General features: G+C 36.3%; 1 long non-coding RNA gene across 1 annotated transcript in view; it reads right to left on the bottom strand.

Annotated features, from left to right (window-relative positions):
• The window catches only part of LOC122629967, a 51,260-nt gene extending 33,882 nt beyond the window's left edge, over positions 1 to 17,378 (bottom strand). Inside the window, exon 1 of the long non-coding RNA XR_006327383.1 lies at positions 17,190 to 17,378. This is a non-coding gene — a long non-coding RNA (uncharacterized LOC122629967). The remainder of the gene's footprint in view (positions 1 to 17,189) is intronic.
• Between the last annotated feature and the right edge of the window lie 1,857 nt (positions 17,379 to 19,235).

Below are 19,235 nucleotides of genomic sequence, written 5' to 3'. Positions count from 1 at the left end.
AGAGAGGGGTTGAGTCCGAGGAAGCATCTTTTATGATGGAGCCAGAATTCATTGTTGGACCCCCAGTAAAGCTTCAGCTCGACCCCCTCCACGTACTCTTGAGCTGCAGAGAGCTCTGCAAAATCCTGCAGAAGCCTACCGAACCTATTGGATTCTTTCTGAGCTAGCTAGCTTTAAGAATGGATGAATACGAATAGTCTTGTCTTTGAAACGAACGTGAACCTGTTTTCAATCCCTTTCCATAGTAACCGTAAGATCTGTAGAGTTTTAAATACGAAAATGATCGACAATAAACTGATCTTATTTATTTCATTATCGTATATCGTACATATAAATTATTTTCGATTTTACTTAAAAGACGTATTAAACGTATTACAAACACTTATTGTTCGTTCGTTGGAAAAATATTTGCCTTATCACGTACTGTTCTAGAAAGTCTCTCATGTTACGTTCGAGAAACTTGTCAGGTTCGTAATACCAATATCGTTGGGTGACTCACAATACGATCAACTTGCACGAAGTTTCCTTTTATCAGTCGAACTTGCGTTTACAGTCAGACCTACAATTGGATCGCCCAGTTCACTACATCCAACTCTTGCAATGACCATTATGCATGATACTTTTATCTATTTGAACGAGTTTCGAAGAAAAGACAGAATATGGGCTAGCGTTCAACAAAAGGAAATGATCGATCCGTGCGTTATTTCGAAAGGATCTAATTCCAAATCTCATTCCACTAGAAGATTTCTAAAGCTGAACAGTGGAGAAATCAATAATCATTAACAATACGTTACAATAGATACAATAGACAAAATCATTACATATCCTATTTATAATGAACATCTATTATACTAATAATAATGAAAGCACATTTAATTATGATTACGAAAATCATAACTCACATACTCTGCTACGCGTTGAAATTATGAAGGTAGTATAACTATAAACTCACGTACTATATTACATCGGTATTGAAACGTGTACAACAACTTGTTTCATTCATTTCCTACGATCAACAGCCTCCATGCCGCGTTCAATAATCGTACCGTCGTTCGATGACAAATAGCAGAAGTCAGCGTCGCTTTTACAAACATAATTGAACAAAGGCTAAAAGCTGGCATCGAGGCATCGATCCGTATAAATTCTCTCCAGTTCATTGAAAATACCGGGTCTGTACAATAAGTCTACAAGGAAGTCATTCAACTTATTTTACCAATCAGAATTTCGACGATATTACTTTACTGACGAAATACAGCTCGTTAAAATTAATATAATATGTTTTGTTTGCGAGAAAACGAATATTGTTGAAATATGTACCTTTTATAAAAGGATTCGGAAAATCCCTCATTATTCTAATACATCTGTTAATTCCGTAATGTATACGATGTGTATATGCTACTAATATGATACGGATCGTAGTCTACGTTAACGCTCCAACTATCCAAACTCTCACGTTTTTACAATTTCAGCTTGATAACATAGTTTCTTCGAAGTTTCATCAGTCAGCCTTATACGATGCACAAAGCTGTTCTTTATTTATAGATATTACTCGTCTACGAGATATCCCACAATTACGTATGCAAGAACCCTCAGCTTTTGTAACAGTTTTGATCAATCCTCTACGTCAAATTCTCTTTCATCTTCTCACAAGAATCTAATCCTTGCCTTATATAAAATCCTTTATTTTCCATGGAGTCTTACGATCTCACGTTTACCGAGCACAAAGGGAGAACTGTGAATTTTTATTTCGAGCTAGCTCATGTCCTAAAAAATTGTCTCGTTCTCACGATGAACGTCTTTCTAATGAATAAAGCTAAATTTCTTGATCTCCAGAGTTACCCATCGAGCATTGAAAATCGTGCAAAATTCGCTGGACCACCCAACTACAAGACGACAAGAGGACCTCCAGCAAGAAACCGGTTATTGCAGAGTCTGCAAATCATCCCGTTGCTCCCCTGAACTACGTCGTTTGGGGTTAAGAGACACGAGACATATTTAAGTAGGGTGTCACGCGAGAAACAGGATTGGCAGGTTGTCGTGAAAGACTCAGCGGAGTCCTAGGATTTTGACCTAGAGTTTACCACCTCTGACCTATCACAGGTATATTCCCTGTATTATTGCCCTTACAAGACACCAGCTTTCATGAGTTTACTGCTCATTTTATTTTTACCAAATATTACACTCAAAATAGTGACGAAAATCTCGATGATCACACCTTGATGATCATAATTGTTTTCTTTCTCTCTCTCTCTCTCTTCTCTCTCTCTCTCCTTCTCTCTTTTTTCGGGTGAATTTACTAAATCAATAATTTGTATATTTTTCTGAGAAAGCAAATTGACCTGGTTACAGCAGCTTTATTGACCAGCAGGCAATCACGATCTATAGCTTATAGATATCCAACGTAATCGAGGTATAGGAGATAGTGCGTATATATCGTAGGCATAGTGGACACATAGTCTATGCGTGATCTCTGCACGCTCGGTCCTAGTACTGGCATATCATAGAACGCAGAAATGCACGGAGGAACGCGGGCAACGCGCGTGCCACGACACGGCGCGAAACACATGTCGATACGGCCACATAATGGGAACATAACCGCTATGTAGGTATCACAGCGGAGTATTTAGGTGTCATGGTGTCACAGGTTAATTGCACATGATTGGTTATTGTCCGTCTGCTGAGTCCCCAGCTAGTATGTGTGGGTGCATGTATATGTATATATGTATATGTTTGTGTGTCACGTGTATATATATATATATACATATATGTATACAATATATATACAAATATGTACAATGTATATATATATATATATATATATATATATATGTACACATATCTATATATGTATCCAGTCGCGTCATCTACTTTCGTTTTCGATCGACACTACAGCACACTGGCCATTACGCAATCACCGTTGTCTCGTTCGCTTTTCGATCGATCCCCGCAGCTGACACTGGAAAAAATCGAGCTAAACGACGTGAAAAAACTGTGTCCACCGCGGTGGTATACACCCCTCCTCGAGCCAAGGCACGTACTATCACCGTAGATACATACATATACATACAACGACCCCTCCCAACGTCCAGCGAACGCTTTGACCGATTTATTGCAACGCTCCTCGTCCAGCCGACGCTCTCAATTCTTTCTATTCTTCGCTTTTTCGTCGCAATTCTTTCATGCGCACTCATCCCTCTCTCACTTCTCGCTTATACTGTGAACCACGACCTTCGGACAAAGGCACGAAGTACCACGTGGATTTGGATGTCCGCTTTTGCTCTCGCATACTAGGCCAAGGTCGTTTCTCTCTCTCTCTCTCTCTCTCTCTCTCTCTCTCTCTCTTTCTCTTTCGCTCTCTTTCTCTTTCTATCTTTTCCTTTCTGGTTCTTAACGAAAGTAAATATCCTAAGATTTTGTGCAATATTTTAACATTGTAAATTTTATTATTTTTGGCGATCTTGGCATACCCCTTCATATGTATACACAAATGAATTATGTCAGATCTTTGATTTTATGGGGACAAACGAGTATGTATACTTTCTCAAAGAAATTTCCTAAACATTAAGATAAAATTAAAAGATATAATTATACACAATGGGTACTTGAATCGTGAAACTTGGGCCCATACGCTGACTGGGTTCTACATAGACTCGGCACTATAAATCTCAGCCTGTTGAATCTATTGGCACGTATATAACTGAGCGTATAGTTAAGTAACGAGACAATGAACGTGCTGGACAATGAAAGCTCATCGATGTACTTCCCTAACGGGACATTATTAGTGAGGTTAACTTACACACGATTACACTTGGCAATCGATTCGACAGTAACTGTATCATATCGTAGGCCACTATCTCATCATCGTCTTATCGGTCTTTGTAATATCGCCCTAATACAGAAACACATATACTTAGAGTTATACAACCACGAGATATGTCCAATAATCGATGATAATGCGATGACGCGCGAGAGAGGTTTGACCTTGACACTGAACCAATTAACGCTCGGCGTATCCCCCCTCACTTTCTCCAACAAACCTGTGGTTCATTGTTACCGTGCGTACGTGTGCCACGTTAACGACTATATACATGCGACCGAACTATATACTGGGTGATACTTGCTATCCGGTATGCAATTCTCCGTATTACGTTTGTATAAGCCTAATAGATCCGATCGTTGCCTTCGAATATCAAACGAGTCGCTTTCTATTAAAATTGAATTATAAATACGCATGCATGGATACATCTATAGACAAGTAGATTGAAATTTTAGAACGAAGACTTAATAGTGCACGTTATCGAATAGTAACATTTTACATGATAAATTGAATCGGTTAAGTTAAGATGCACTGTAATCCTGTCCAGTTACAAATTAATATACGAATAACGTGTTTATTAATAACTTGTTAAATATTTAATATTCATAATACAAGTCATTTAACGAGAACAAAATGATACATAGAGAGACAACATTTGTAAGCAATTCTAGTTTATTTCTTAGTCCATAATCAACGAATCTAACGGTAAATCAACCTTAGTGTCACCCAGTATGTTCGTGACCATGAACGCACATTCTCCGGAACATTGCGGAACACTATCGCTGTCAATGACCGATATTACGCACGGCCGTGCGCTACTACGAATCCCTATGGTAACACAGCATAACCCATTTCGAAGCTCATGCACCTGTGAAATTGGCAATACGCTCAACATTCATGCTTTACGTTCACCTAACGGATAATCTCAATTGACTCCTCGTCTGGGCTAAAATCTAACGAGTACAAGATTACCTGTTCAATTTAACAAGTGAAATCAAAAATAATTCAAAGTCGATCAAATTACTTATTCGATAAAGTATTCATTGATTTAGACCTAATAAGATGAATCACGTGAGATTGACGAATTAAGAGAAAAGAATCGTTCGTAGTTCGTTTGTTGATCAGAGAACTCCAAATACGCGGACCCGAGTAACACATGCATTCAAAAAGAAGAAGATAAATGAAAGAGATAGATGGATAGAGAAAGAGAGAGAAGCGGACAGACGGAGAGAAAGCAAAATAAAGATAGCAAGAGATGGTAGCTGTCGATGGTGACTGTAGAGAAAGAAAGGACCAACAGAGGAAAGGGGTACTTGTTCGCGCATACTATATTGTTTCTCTGTCCTGTCGAAGAAGAACAAAGAGAGGTAACCAAAGAGTAGATATAAGAGAATGAACAAGGTGAGAGAGAAAAAGAAAGATAGAGAGAAGGGACTATATCAGTTATTGGAAACCTGTATTTTTGTAGGGCACAACTCATACCAACGTTTAAGTCCAGGTCCCTGGATGAATACTGGGTATATCACAGCAACCAATCGGGTCACCTCGATCGTCTCCATCGAAAACGAACGAAACTCGACGGTGGTTATGCTCGTCGGAATGGTTTCAATCTCTCGACCGATGAAACCAGCCGAGAATCGCTCAGGGCGATTCCAATCTAACGTACAATGCCGACGTATTAAGGGTTCTATTTGTGGCCACTTCCTACTGATATATATTCTCTGTGTCTCCGGAATTACGATACGTTCTCTTCCGATTTTCCTATCGTATCCTGATCCTTTTGTCTTTTCAACATTGCAGTTACCTAGCTTACATAACAAAGATATCCCATATCGCTTATATACTTGATGAAGACTACTAGCATAGAGATCATCATTAACTGGCACAAAACTTTTTTAAACCTTCATTATCCGAAATTAACAATAGATGAATATCATAATAATAATTAGCAACATTTCGATCGATGTGATTTACTTATACGTGGATAAACATCATTATAAATGTCTATTAAAAAGTAGATGTAAGTACGATCGCCAACTCTTTCTCTTTTTTCTTGCTCCGTAATGAGAGATAGATTGTGAGTCGATTGGCAAAGAGAAACAGAGAGAAAAAGAAAGATAAAAGATTGATGGGTGTGGGAAACGCGAAAATTATCACTTCTTTCCTCGACCTGCTAATTATCTATTTATTCCATCGTTCGCTTATTCAACGTTGCCCGCGTAATATTCAGCTGTCCACCGAAAAGCAGTGCTTAGATATGAACCTGCTAGAGGTGACGAATAGTCCAACGACGAAATTGACTTCAAAGTTAATGAATGCCGCATAAACAGAGAAAAACTTTGACGTCTGACGTTAAACTCTTTTACGCTTAAACTACACTCTTTTTACACTTCACTTTTCGCATTTAGTAAGTGTTTACACGTATTGAACCACAAGACCAAAGTCACGACGATATATACATATTGAATCTTAATTTACTAACAAATATAAGTCGAAGTAATTGATTGGTCGTTAACGTTAATTAACCTGTTAACTTTGTAGGTCTATTTTTTAAATGTATAACTACGTTGCGTAATAAAAATTAAGAAATGACGAATATATACGTCAAACACAAAATATATTGAACTACTGTAGAATTGAATAAAATTGCAACGAAATGGTAGTTGTATCTTTTTTTCAAGAATTAATTTATATTCCTGACAAAATTTAATTTGTTAATTGTACTTTATTCCTCATGAAGAAATAACAATGTTTTATCTAATGAATAAGAATGAAAGTGATCAAATCACTGGACGAGACAAAACAAGACAGGACAGTTCTTCCTAACAGAATACGTTACAGGAATTAGTCAGAATAAAACCTTTTACGATAATGACTGTTAACTGTCTAATTATCTTTTCATTTCGTTGTCTCAAAATATTTTAAAACGTCTTTAATTTACAAATATTTTTTTAGTTTACTCTAAAATCATAATTTAAATAGCAAAAATAACAAAAAATAATTTCTTTTTTCGCATGACAAATATACCCGTCAAACATAGTTAACAGATTAATACCAATGCCACATCATGGTTCTTTAACTAGCTTGCTAATATTTACTGATTTTATTTGAAACGTTTATAATGTCTTTATTAACAGACGATTATAAATGATTCAGAGTCCTAATTTAAAAAATGTAATAAATACGTATTCTGTATACCTATTTAAAAAATGATTTTTATAAAAGAAAAAGAGAAAGAAAGAGAGAGAGAGGAAGTGTGAGAACGAAAGCGTCTCTCATCAAAGAGAAACGACATTTCGTGCAACGGATAATCGTATCAGATCAGGATAACGCGTGCAATCGAAAGCTCAAACGTCCTTATGGCTCGGTGGAGACAAATCTTCGTGTTGGCGATGTCACGAGAAATCTCGACACTTTGAAGGTTGGTACACAGCCACGTAGGAGTAGGTGATACGCGTTCTCCGGCGTGACGATCGTACTACTCACCCTTTTCCACCCTCTAACGCCACCTCCTGAAGGGCTAACTGCGTTGCATCGTCGACCGAACGAACGACGCGCTGCTCAAAGAGGTCCAATTTTGCATGGCGTTAATCGCGTTACCTTGCACGGCGCTACCCGGTTTCCGATCGAAAACTCAAACGCCGTCTCCTCCTCCACCAGTAACTTCTCCTCTCACCTCCCGACGCCACTCGTTACGTACATACACCTCCGTGAACCACGTCAAACTTTCTCGAGTGAAATGCTTTCAATATGATTTCGCTTTTCAATTTGCATCGACCACCTAGCCGCACCGTACGGAAATTGTTCGAATCAATTGCAACGACAACCGATAGATGATAAACTTTCTTCTCGCTCTTAAATCAGAAATGGTTACAATTTGATTTCAAAGAAAAAAAGAAAAAAAAAAGAAAAAAAAACAACGTGAATAACTGGTTTTCATCGTGCATATAACGAAATATTTGATCTCTTCGATAGCTACTCATAAATGTTGATGTAAACGATTGCACGCTTACGTTCTTCTTTCGATAATGAAGTAAATCGATAGAAGCACGGATGGTTTCCCTAAACCAGATTAAGAAGACGATTTTATAGGATTGATGAAGTTTTTTTTTTTCTTTCCTTTCAAGCGGATAATAACCACGTGATACGTTCCGAAAGTATAACGCGATAGATAATAGCTAATTAGCATCTCCAACTGTGATTTGGAGAAACGAGATAATTAGACGCTGTCGTTCATACAAGCATACCATATATGTAGAATATTCGTTAATTTATATAGACGGGGAATAAGTATTGAAATCAGATGAATATATCGCATTATTAAACCGATATCTGATAATAATCGCGGGGGAGGGAATGCTAAATTCGTGATTTCATTAAATCGCCAGGTAATTAGGTATGTCTCGATGTAAATCAAAGCGATCGATACGGCACCGATCGCTAACTAAAAAGTCATAATAAGATACCTTAAATCGCCTATAAAAATTATATCAACGGGTAATAAATTTTGAATTTTATTAGGGTTTACCAATTATATTAAAATTTTTTTTTATTCAGTCGTAATTGCGAATATACGTTATTACGTATATTTACACATGTACAAGTTCATTTCTATCAAATACGTATGATATTTTCATTCGACACACGTACACGCTCATTTGTATGAAGTAGATACATATAATATCTTCTGCTAAATAACGCGATGTGTATTCTCACCATATGCTTAGGAAAATTTTTATCCTTCTTAAGTCGTCGGTTCTGGTACAGAGCTACGTCTTACTAATAAAAACGAATCCAGCTTTACGTGGTTAAGCTCGTTGGAAAAGTGTGTCGCGGTAAATGGTACTCGATAAATTTACGATGAATTTGCCGATAAAAATGGAGAAAAAGGAGAAATGAAGGACGAAAAGAGTAGAAAAGAGAGAAAGAGAGAGAAAGAGAGAGAGTGAGAGACCGTAAATCCGAGCGTCGTGAAACGAACTAGCAGAGTTCGCCGAACGATCGACGACCATTCAAAAGCCGCCGTCTGAAAAGTTTTTCCACGACCGGTTCCAGTAAACACCGCCACGGTTTTTCTTCAACTTTCCACTCCGTTCCGTTCACCCTTCCTCCCTTATAGCCCCTCTTCTATCAACCGACGACCGATCGTTTCCTTTTTTTTCATACTCTCTGTCTCTTTCTCTCTCTCTCTCTCTCTCTCTCTCTCTTTCTCCGACTGAGCTGACACACATCACAAACGAGCATCGGGCAATTCCGCGGAATTTATACGACCGTTACTAGCGCTACGCGTCGCTTTCCACCATTTTCAGTTGCGTGCCGTTAAAAGTCTCGACGAAGCTAGAACATCGGAGTAACTTGTTTGACTCGTTGTAAAACAAGGAAATAATAAAAAGATACCGGCGTAGTTGCTTTTCTGTCTTTTGAAAGAGAAAGAGGAAGAGTGATTAAATTACGTCGGCGAGGCTGTTTTTCTTCCCGCCATTTTTGTCAGCTCGAGGAAAAGGAAATTCCTTTAGGAGACGCAGTACTCATTTAGTTAAGAGAAATTCTACATAATCTCTCAAATTTTTTTCACATTAATACATAAGAAGTTAGAATATTTCCGCATAAAATTAACGAGTGAATGATAAAGCTTGGGGGACTTGATCGTACAAATAAAATAGGATGCATAATAAATAAGACGAAGAAGATAGAAAAGGGTCTTGCTGACTCGGCCAGATGTTTCTTCACAAGAGAAACGTGTTATACCGTCCATTCGAGAGGTTCTCATACCTAGCTGACGTCTCGAACAGCATTATCCAATCGTTGGCATAATGGTTCAAGTTCCAATTTCAGTGAAATCGATCGAAATTCCACGAGCATATCGTGTAAAACCGAAAATCCCGCATCAAACGCATTCGCCTTGGGCATCTCCGTTGTATATAAATGCCAGAACTCTCCTCGTATCTGGCATATCGTTAGATATTTGTATGCATGAGCTTTTGTTTTTCGAAGAAATAAAAATAAAAACAGAATATGGAACGTACATGCGTTTTACAGAGAGAAGAAATTTCATTCGCAGTAGTTTCAATCCATTTTATAAAATTACCTAGTTACACAACCCTTGATTTTCTCAAAATTGTGTTATTTACTATATTACCTAAAGTATGTTAAATTCTTATGCTAATTATTTATACTAAGATCATACATTAAGGTTAATAACTATAATACTTTACGAAAAATTCTAAAAAATAAAATTCTTTGCAGAAATATAAAATATTCTATAGCATAGAAAATATATTAAAAAAAAAAAAGTACGTATCTATAAAAATATATATTTATAGGTATTATTTAGATATATATTTTAATGTATAAGTAAAAAATTATCGTTATTGGCATTAGGATCATTACGATAACTACCTTAATTTCTCCTCATTAACGTTTTTATCTCTCAATTGCTATCGATCAACGTGTCGTTTACTAGTACATAGATAGAAATGTGATATTCGCCAATCTGTTTCTCGATGATAAAACCATGCGCTCGCATTAACGATTAATAGCGCAATTCGTCGATCTACCAAAACTGTGTCTTGATTACGAATTGCTCATAACGAAAATCATTGTGCGGAAAGCATGATGACCATGCGCTCGTTGAACGTTCTTTTACCATTCCAATATTAAAACGGAAGGAAGAAAGGTCAGCAACGAACTTTTCGCCTCCGGCTCACCTATTGCGTTTTCATACACTCACATCAGAAGATATTACGTTTTATTAATATTTGCTTTACATGCACGACAAATATTCCGAAATCTGTATTGCATCTCTTTGCTCCCACCCCTAGTATCTCTTCACTCAGTAGGGATTATACGAATACGATGAATTACAGAATATTTTTTTTAACAAATACAAGAAAATTTTCTTTACCTTCTTCATAACATTCTTTTTATAATTTCTCTCAAGATTCATGGTCAAAGAACTATTATTCGTGCTATATCAACTATATTAACTGGTTCACATTTCAAAAAATAAAAAACGAAGTGTAAAAAAGAAAAACAGAATCATTATAAATTCAAAATGAATCTCTGATTTGTAACGAGCTGAGTTCTAAAAATAATCCATACATGTACAAGTCTCGCCTAGCTATGTGATCATGTATGCGAGCAGTATGTGTAGTGTATGGTAGTCTGTTTTATAGGTAGAGGTGCTCCAGCATATCCCCCACGAAGAGGAGACGAACTCGTTCTAGCCACTGTTCGCGATTGGCCGGCCCACAGAAGAATATTCTCACGGTCCCACGAAACTTGGGACTCACATGACACACTTCTCAGTCCAAAATATTCGTCGATCTCGGTGGATCGTACGTTCTCTTCCTGTCTATTAAAAATATTCTATCAAGTTATTAACCAACCGATCATCATTTCCGCGATGGTTCAATATACTTTCGTTAAAGTGATAGATCAGTGTCACAACAGTGCTATTTCAATAATTTTTTTTTAATAGTTTCGTGCAGAAAAATTTTCCAAAAATTAAGCAAATGAGGATTTCATGGTAATAAAACACTTTTGCACATCAAATTGCAATAACTTCGTAAGATTCGAATCAATTATAATTCAATTCCATCAAGATAAATTTTATTCTGTATATTTTTCTTCTTCTTTTTATCTGAATTTCAACATTGGATTCGACTCGGAGAACAAATTATACTTCTAGATTATAAAAATAACGTCAATGACGTCGACCGTTCGATAATCGGTACGTGATAAAAATCCTGAAATTTTTTTTTTGTAAAAGTTCAAGAGTCATCGGCATTTGACAGGACTTTTATAGAAATGTCAATATCCTGTCTTTTCTCGAGAAAATAATGACTTTAACATGGACTTTATCATCACGTATATAACTCTCGGTGGTTTTGAAAAATTCAACAGGTCCCGTTCAGGCTTCGTATATCTATTTTGTACCGATATCATTTTACCAGATCGTTAAAAGGTCGAACCTTACAGATAACATCATCCTTTTATCATTCAATACGTTCTCTTAACAATCAGTTTTTTCTATTCCTATTTTACTTTCTTACAATAAGAGAAAAATATTATTCAACTTCTCCTGTATTTATAATGTTAAAATTGATCTATCTATCGATACAATTCAATATATTTATCAAAATATTTTCGACAGTATTGCTCGACGTACCCACATAGAAATATCATATGTGTATACTGTTGTTGTTTATTTCGATTAATCTGAATTTCCATCGGTACAATACGGCCCAATTAATATCACCCAGAGCGTATAAAAATCCGCCGTTCACGCGGCACCGACGAAGTGTAGTCCACGTTTTCGTTTTCCCATCGATAACCGAAAGTGCGATTCCCTTTCACTTTCTGATCACGGATAAAGTGAAGAAGAGCTCTCTGCTATCTACTAGCCCGAAGGTTATACCCACGCTTTTTTTCGATTATGGATTTCCTCTTGATTCCTCTCGATTTCCTTTTTATATCCATCCTGTTTCAAACACGATACATTATGAAGATAAATTCTTCTCAGTTATAAATGTTTGTCTTATATCTCAAATCATATACTCTTTTTCTCTCATTATCACAAGAAAATAGATCAATTGAAATGGATCGGAAAATATGGGTTCTTCCTCTTTTCTTTTTTTTCACTGAACTTGATTTCTAATTTATAAACACGGAATATGTAAAAGGATCGTAATAATTTATGCATGATTTATGGTGATAAAAATCAACAAAACTTTGCCTGCTCAATCGCACGACGACAATATTTTGATAAGCAGTTAGATTCAACTCGATTTTTATGGAAAAAAATATTCCTTTAACCCTTCCTTTTTACTCGCCTCTCGATGTCTTCCATTTTACATGGGAAAAAATGGAGGCGAATCGATACGCGAGAAGAAAGCTGAACTTGCGCTTGCCGTCGGTTGAAATCACCGTATTTTTATGGCGACCTTATGAGCCTCATCCATTTTCTCCGCGTGTCCTAACTCAAATACTTTGATAACTTCTTTAAAACGCGCAAGATCGTTTCTTCGGGAAATATACACGCGTAAGATTTATTTGTCAGAATCGGCTTATTTGACTATATATAAAGAAAAAAGAAAAAAAAATAAGAAAAAGGAACGATAAGAAAAAAACTCACTTCGGTTTAACTGCAAAAAGCAAGTAAATTTTCTAAAATAAATGATATATTTCATTCAAAGTGACAATAAGTAATATTCCGACTATACTATAGTTTTAAAAATTAAAAAGTTAGCAAAGTGAATTGTAAAATATAAAGGGACTGTAGAATAATGCGAAAATAATTTTCTTTTAAGCTTCACTTCGGAAAGAGTATTTTTTGATTGACAGGAATATTTTCCACGATAAAAATTTTATAGAAATATGTTCTCTTTTATTTTCACGTACCTATCTACCGTCGGATACGCAATTTGCGTTGAACCATATTCTGGACTAGTTTATTATAAATTTTTTTGTTTATACATTTCGAAAAACTTATAAAGAATGAATTGGACAGATCGAACGCACTTGTTTTGATTAAAAACAAAAGTTTATTTAAACAGCGCTATTCCTTCATAAGTTCAAATGTCCCTATGTTTCAAGTCGTCAATGTAGGAAAAAAAATAGAAGTATTTTGGATTTTTTCAATGACATCATCTCGTTCTATTCAAGAAAATAAGTTAATTAACGAAACTAATGTTAATGCGGAATACTGTCAGCCTAGAATCTCGCCGGCGGCACTGAAAAATGTTCTGTCACAGCCGTCGGCGAAAGTTTCTCGGAATTTGTTTCTCAAACATTCTAAAATATTTATAACGAACTTATAAATGTTTTGCGGTTTATGTATTCTCATTAAACGTTACTCGTTAACGTGATAGTTACACGTTTCTGAAACTTACTTATTCATTGACGTTCTCTAAACGGAATAAAACATCAAAATGGTGAAATTCCTTGTCGCTTGTAAAAAATTAATTCTTTTTTTTTCTATTAAATTTAAACAATGTTTGTAAACAAGTATATTTACTCGAATTCAACTACAATCGGTCTATAATAAAACTACGATTATTCGTCAAACTAGAAAATCGATTAAAACTATCAAATGATCGCGAATATTGAGTTAGACTGTTTGATCCGAATTAAAATTTATATTACTCATCACCGATCATGTTTATTTAACGCAATGGGAAAAAATATCACTCGCGGTAACAAATATGTATAATCTACCAGTGGAAATACCAGGAAACTACCAGTGGGTGTTTCTTGAAAAATATTATTCAATGGTTCGATCCGTGTTTATGAAATTGTATATTGTAAAGACATGCGACGCATGGATTTTATTTTTAAAGCGCATACGTGTAAAATATATTGAAGACAAGCCATAAATATGTATGCACGAGTATCGTTCAGTGAAAGTTTAGGTAAAAGCTATTGATTTTTTTTTATTTTTCATTTTTCTTTTTACTTTTTTTTAATTTGTTTATATTTTTGTCTAAAAAAGCCATCGTTTTCTATATAGCGTGGCGTGGGATATTGATTAAATCAAGTTGTATAGTAGCTAACACCAAACAAAATCTAACGAACTTATTAATCAAAATATTGATAATATTATAATAAATCGTTGCATATGATGCTTAAGTTCATTAAACTACTTATGTTGATTATCTCATGACCTGTTAAAAGTAAGGGAATTTAATAACTTGTATCACCTTTTTTATAAATTTTTTCAAGTTTCTCTTCAACCAATATAGACTTTTTAATGTAACAATAGAAAGTAGTTTTCTTATATTTCATTATCGTACGTTCGTTCACATTTGCCTTAAAGATTCATGAATAACGCACATTAATAATTAAGCAAGTTCGTACAGTTTTACCAATTTTTGCTTATTAGCCAGCTATCGTGTACCTACGACTCTCTATTACATTTTATTTTATCCACGCTAACGATTATTCCTTCTTTCAATTTTTCTACTATTTAATAACCCGTGATATTAGCGTAAATGATATACGCACATATTTGCACAATCATGTACGTATATAGTTAGTTAGGTGCACACACAATACGTATGTACTGTATATCACACCATTCGAAAACTTTTTCATAGAAATTTTATTCAAGTAAGCTATTAAGAAATCGGATCGAATTTGTGAAAAAATTCGTTCCACGTAAAAGATAAGGGAGGCCAGATATCATAATTGTTGAGGATTATGACTGATTTTATCGATTTCTTCCACGCGAGATAGATGGGTCACTTTTCCATCCCTTTGTTCTTTTCTCATTCTCGTTTTCCTCCATTTTCATCGAACTCTTGAACCTTATCGTTGTGAGCTTATCGCTGTAAGCTTATCGCTATCTTGAAATGTATTCGTCCTTGATATTATCAGTTACCCTTAAAAAATTCTACATTAAAATATATTCGTGCTTTAATCGTTCGATTAAAATAAGCAACTAATTGATACACATTAGTTTGACGACTTAAACGAACTTATCGAAATTCGATATTATTATACATTCGATACACCATAAATTGTATCGTGATTATTTTTTGTTCCTTTTTCTTGCGGAAACGCCAGTTCATTTGTTTGGTTCTAACGATATTTATTATTCGAAGTGCAAATTGTAAATTAAAATAAATAACTAGAGATGTATCATTGAACGTAGTTACGTAGATACATATGCGTATCGGTGTTGATTCGTTGGTAGAGAGTGAAAGGGAAACTGCAAATCGATCAAGGCGAAAGGTAACCCGAGCTGGCCGCAATTTCTCATACATCGTGTGTAAATGTATGTTTGTGCTGTGTGTCACATAAATTAAGCTTTTTATAGATGGCAAATCAGACGTTTCATTGTAAAAGACTCAGCTATTTCTCTTCTTTTGTAATGAACTTCGTAATTAATTGCACACTATTCCTATCTAACAGGATCGTTCGATATTCTGTCGTTCAGTGTTTCGGTGTCAATCAAAAATTCCTTTTGAATGGATAAAATAGAATCCAACATCGTTCTGTTACTTCTGATGAAATGTGGCAATGATCTTTTCCGCTTTATATAGATGCATATGTATGTACATATGTATGAATGTAGGTATATCCTGTACATGTACACAAATTATAACCTTCATGGAAAAGTTAATGAACATATTAGCAATAAAGTACCTCCTACATTAAGCTGCACTGAATTATTATCGAATGACCGCTAATATTTCTTCTTTTTCGAATAATCGATTACCAGCTCAATATGGGCAAGCACGATATACAGGAATTTAAACGATTTTCACCGTTTATTTTCGATAAACCTATACCGTATAACCTTCGACATTAACGCTCACGTTTTATCGATATACCCATTGCGATCATAATCCTAACTAATCGTCGACTATCCTACGATTTATTTAAAATACTTCGAAGACGAGTGTATGGTCATTCTTTATTCTTGTCGTTTACTTTCCCTCACGACAAAACGCCATTTGATAATCTAAAACCCAAATTAAGTATCAGATAGAATACTTAATAATGTAATCTTAATGAATCGATAGGTATATTAAAAATAAATACTTATGAATCCTAAAATATTATAAATAGATCTCGAGGAAATGAACTTGTGAGATTCTTAACAAATCTATAAAAAAAAAAAAGAGAGAGAAGCGGAACGAAAACATTACTAGGTAAATAAAACTTTGAAACGCAAGCGTACGACTCACACTATCGCATACAAATGCAACACAGTCGACCTATCGGCAATAACGCGTCGATAAAGGGAGAATACTGTGGCCTATACACAGTAGCACGCGTAATTCCGTAACAGTACCTGCGATTCTGATCCGGAGCGTACGATACACGACGATACACAAACACACGCGTATATGCACACACGAACGCATAAATGCAAACAAAGACAGGTAGATGTGTGTGTGTCAAGCGGAGTCACGCGAATACAAATGTCCTCGATCGCCTTCGGAAAAAACGAGCTCGTCCACTTTTTCTCGACGATTTTGTTTTTGTCTTTTTTTTGATCTATGTAATCGATCTATCTCGACGAAATTTACTGAAAGGTCGATCTACGAACGTCGGATATGAAAGAGTGCGTACCATATGGGCCTCATTTAATCGATGTAGGTACACAAATTGATAATGGTTTAACATGGAGTGCGGTAATAAAAATTGAATGAAAAATAAAAACGCTGAAAAAGAACGAAAAAGTGAAAGAAAGTAAAAATCACAACGATTGTATGAACAGTTGCAAAGAATAATTTTTACCGCTTCGTACGTTCCAAATGGATCTCTATAAATCCTTCTGTATATAATCGATGATCATTCCCCTTGATTAATTAAATTCAACTGATGAAACATATATATTCAAAATACTCAAGATAAATCTTACCTTCTAACTAACATCGAGCTTCTCATTATTATCCTTGAAATTAATGACATCCATTGACATCATTATTACACGTGATATTCTCTAATACACTAAATCGTCGTATCTCAAACGTTAGAAACGATGAAGGGTGATAAAATTTCGTTGGAATTTTCACCAAAACGTTACATAAATACGTGAACAAATCGCAACACGTTCGATCATCTCCAAGTCTTCGAAGCAACTGTGCTACCAGCTCGAACGTGTACACCAAAATAACAAACAAGACGGACAAACGATCGAACGACGATTCAGCGCTCGGGCTAGCCGCGCAACGATACGGAATATAGAACGATTCATTTCTGAAAGTGAATTTTTATAAAAACAGAGAAAAAAGAAAAAGAGAATCGTTGGGAATATAGATTGATCTCAAAGCGATAATCGCATTTATTTATTTATCGAAAACAAATCAAAAAGTTTATCGGTATTTTTCATCGCTCGATCGTTTCAGGTGTAATTCGTTTATAAAAACAAAAAATAAAGAAAAAAAGAGAAAAAAGAAATGCTTGCTTTGACTCGAATTGGTAGATACTCGGAACGTAATCGTGAACGTGATCGATCGCGTTTAGGCGACTCAATGAAAGATTTCCGGAATACAGGATTGGATCGTTAGGTCGTTCGATCGGTCGCTTCTCTCGGTCTGTTCATCGCACCGAGCTAATCCGATCGATCGGCATCGTGCCGGCACACGGAGAGAGAGAAAGCTCTGCAAACGTCAAGCGTGAGCGGCACCACGGCGAAGTAACGAGTCATATAGTGAGCTAGCCACGACGTTACCTGAATCCATCGGGCTTCGAGGCGAGCTAATCGAGAACGGAACGGTAATCTCGATGCAAGCTTGAAAGGGTCTCATTGATTCTTTTGAAAACAAAAAGAACAAAAAGAACAAAAAAAAGGTACAAAATGTGTTAAGAAAAAAATATTTCAGAAATAGAAGGTCATATAGTGACTAAATTGATTATGATCAAATAGAAATAACAAAGATGAAGAAATCGAGAGAACAGTAAGGAAAGAAAATAGAATCTGACACACTGAGAAAAACATAGAGGGTTGTAAAAGCGTAAAATGGTTTGATGGACGCTGCACTGAAGGGGCTGAAAATTAATTAAAAATTAACCGAAAGGAAAGTTCGCCGACAAAGGGACCACTTTCCTACAGTACGGCGTTGTCGCTATGATCATCGTCGTAGGTGACATTCTCAACGATATCGTTTCATTGTCGTTGTAGGACGATTCGTTCAAATCTCACGGTCGAACTACCTACGACGACGACGACGACGACGACGACGATGAAGATGATGATGGTATACAACCGGCATAATATTTCAAAGTGCCTAACCATAACGGGCGGGACAATGGAGGGCAGAGCAGCCATCTTTTGCGATGAGACTCGCATCAACGACGTAGGCCGGAGCTCTGCCCTATCAGCGAAGCCGTACAACGTGGAGAAACACGAGGAAAAGAGGGTTGCCGAGGGTTGGCCTGAGGTTGAGGGATCGTTTAGCATTCGTCGTCGTTTTCGTTTCTAGGGGGGAGTTGGTTTCTATCTATCTCGTTCTCTCTCGATTCCTGTGTCTCTTCTCCCTTTTTTCTCTCCATCTTTCACCCACCTCTCTCTCTCTCTCTCTCTCTCTCTCTCTCTCTCTCTCTCTCTCTCTCACGCACATTTTCCCCGAAAAAGCATCTCCGCAAACAAAGGGCCAGAGAACGCGCAGCCCTGGACAAGAGAAAGCGTCCGATCGCACGATTATAACGGGAGGGATAATGCTTATTATGCGGCACTGCGTCCTGGAGTCCAACGTTCGAGCCCCTCCCAGGGTTTGAGAGACCTCCGGAGAACAACGAAATATCCTGGACGAGTCGTATTCCTCGAAGGATTACCCATCCTCAACGATGGCCTCCACGATATTCCCTCCAGCAAACACACAAACTCACTCTATCTTTCTCTGTCTCTGTCTATCTGTCTTTCTCTCTCTTTCTCTCTTTCTCTCTGTCTTTCACGGTATCCCCA

This window comes from Vespula pensylvanica, chromosome 6 (assembly GCF_014466175.1).
Source record: "Vespula pensylvanica isolate Volc-1 chromosome 6, ASM1446617v1, whole genome shotgun sequence".
Classification (NCBI taxonomy): Eukaryota; Metazoa; Arthropoda; class Insecta; order Hymenoptera; family Vespidae; genus Vespula; species Vespula pensylvanica.
Note: the sequence above shows the minus strand (reverse complement) of the source record. Positions and strands in the feature narration are given on the sequence as shown.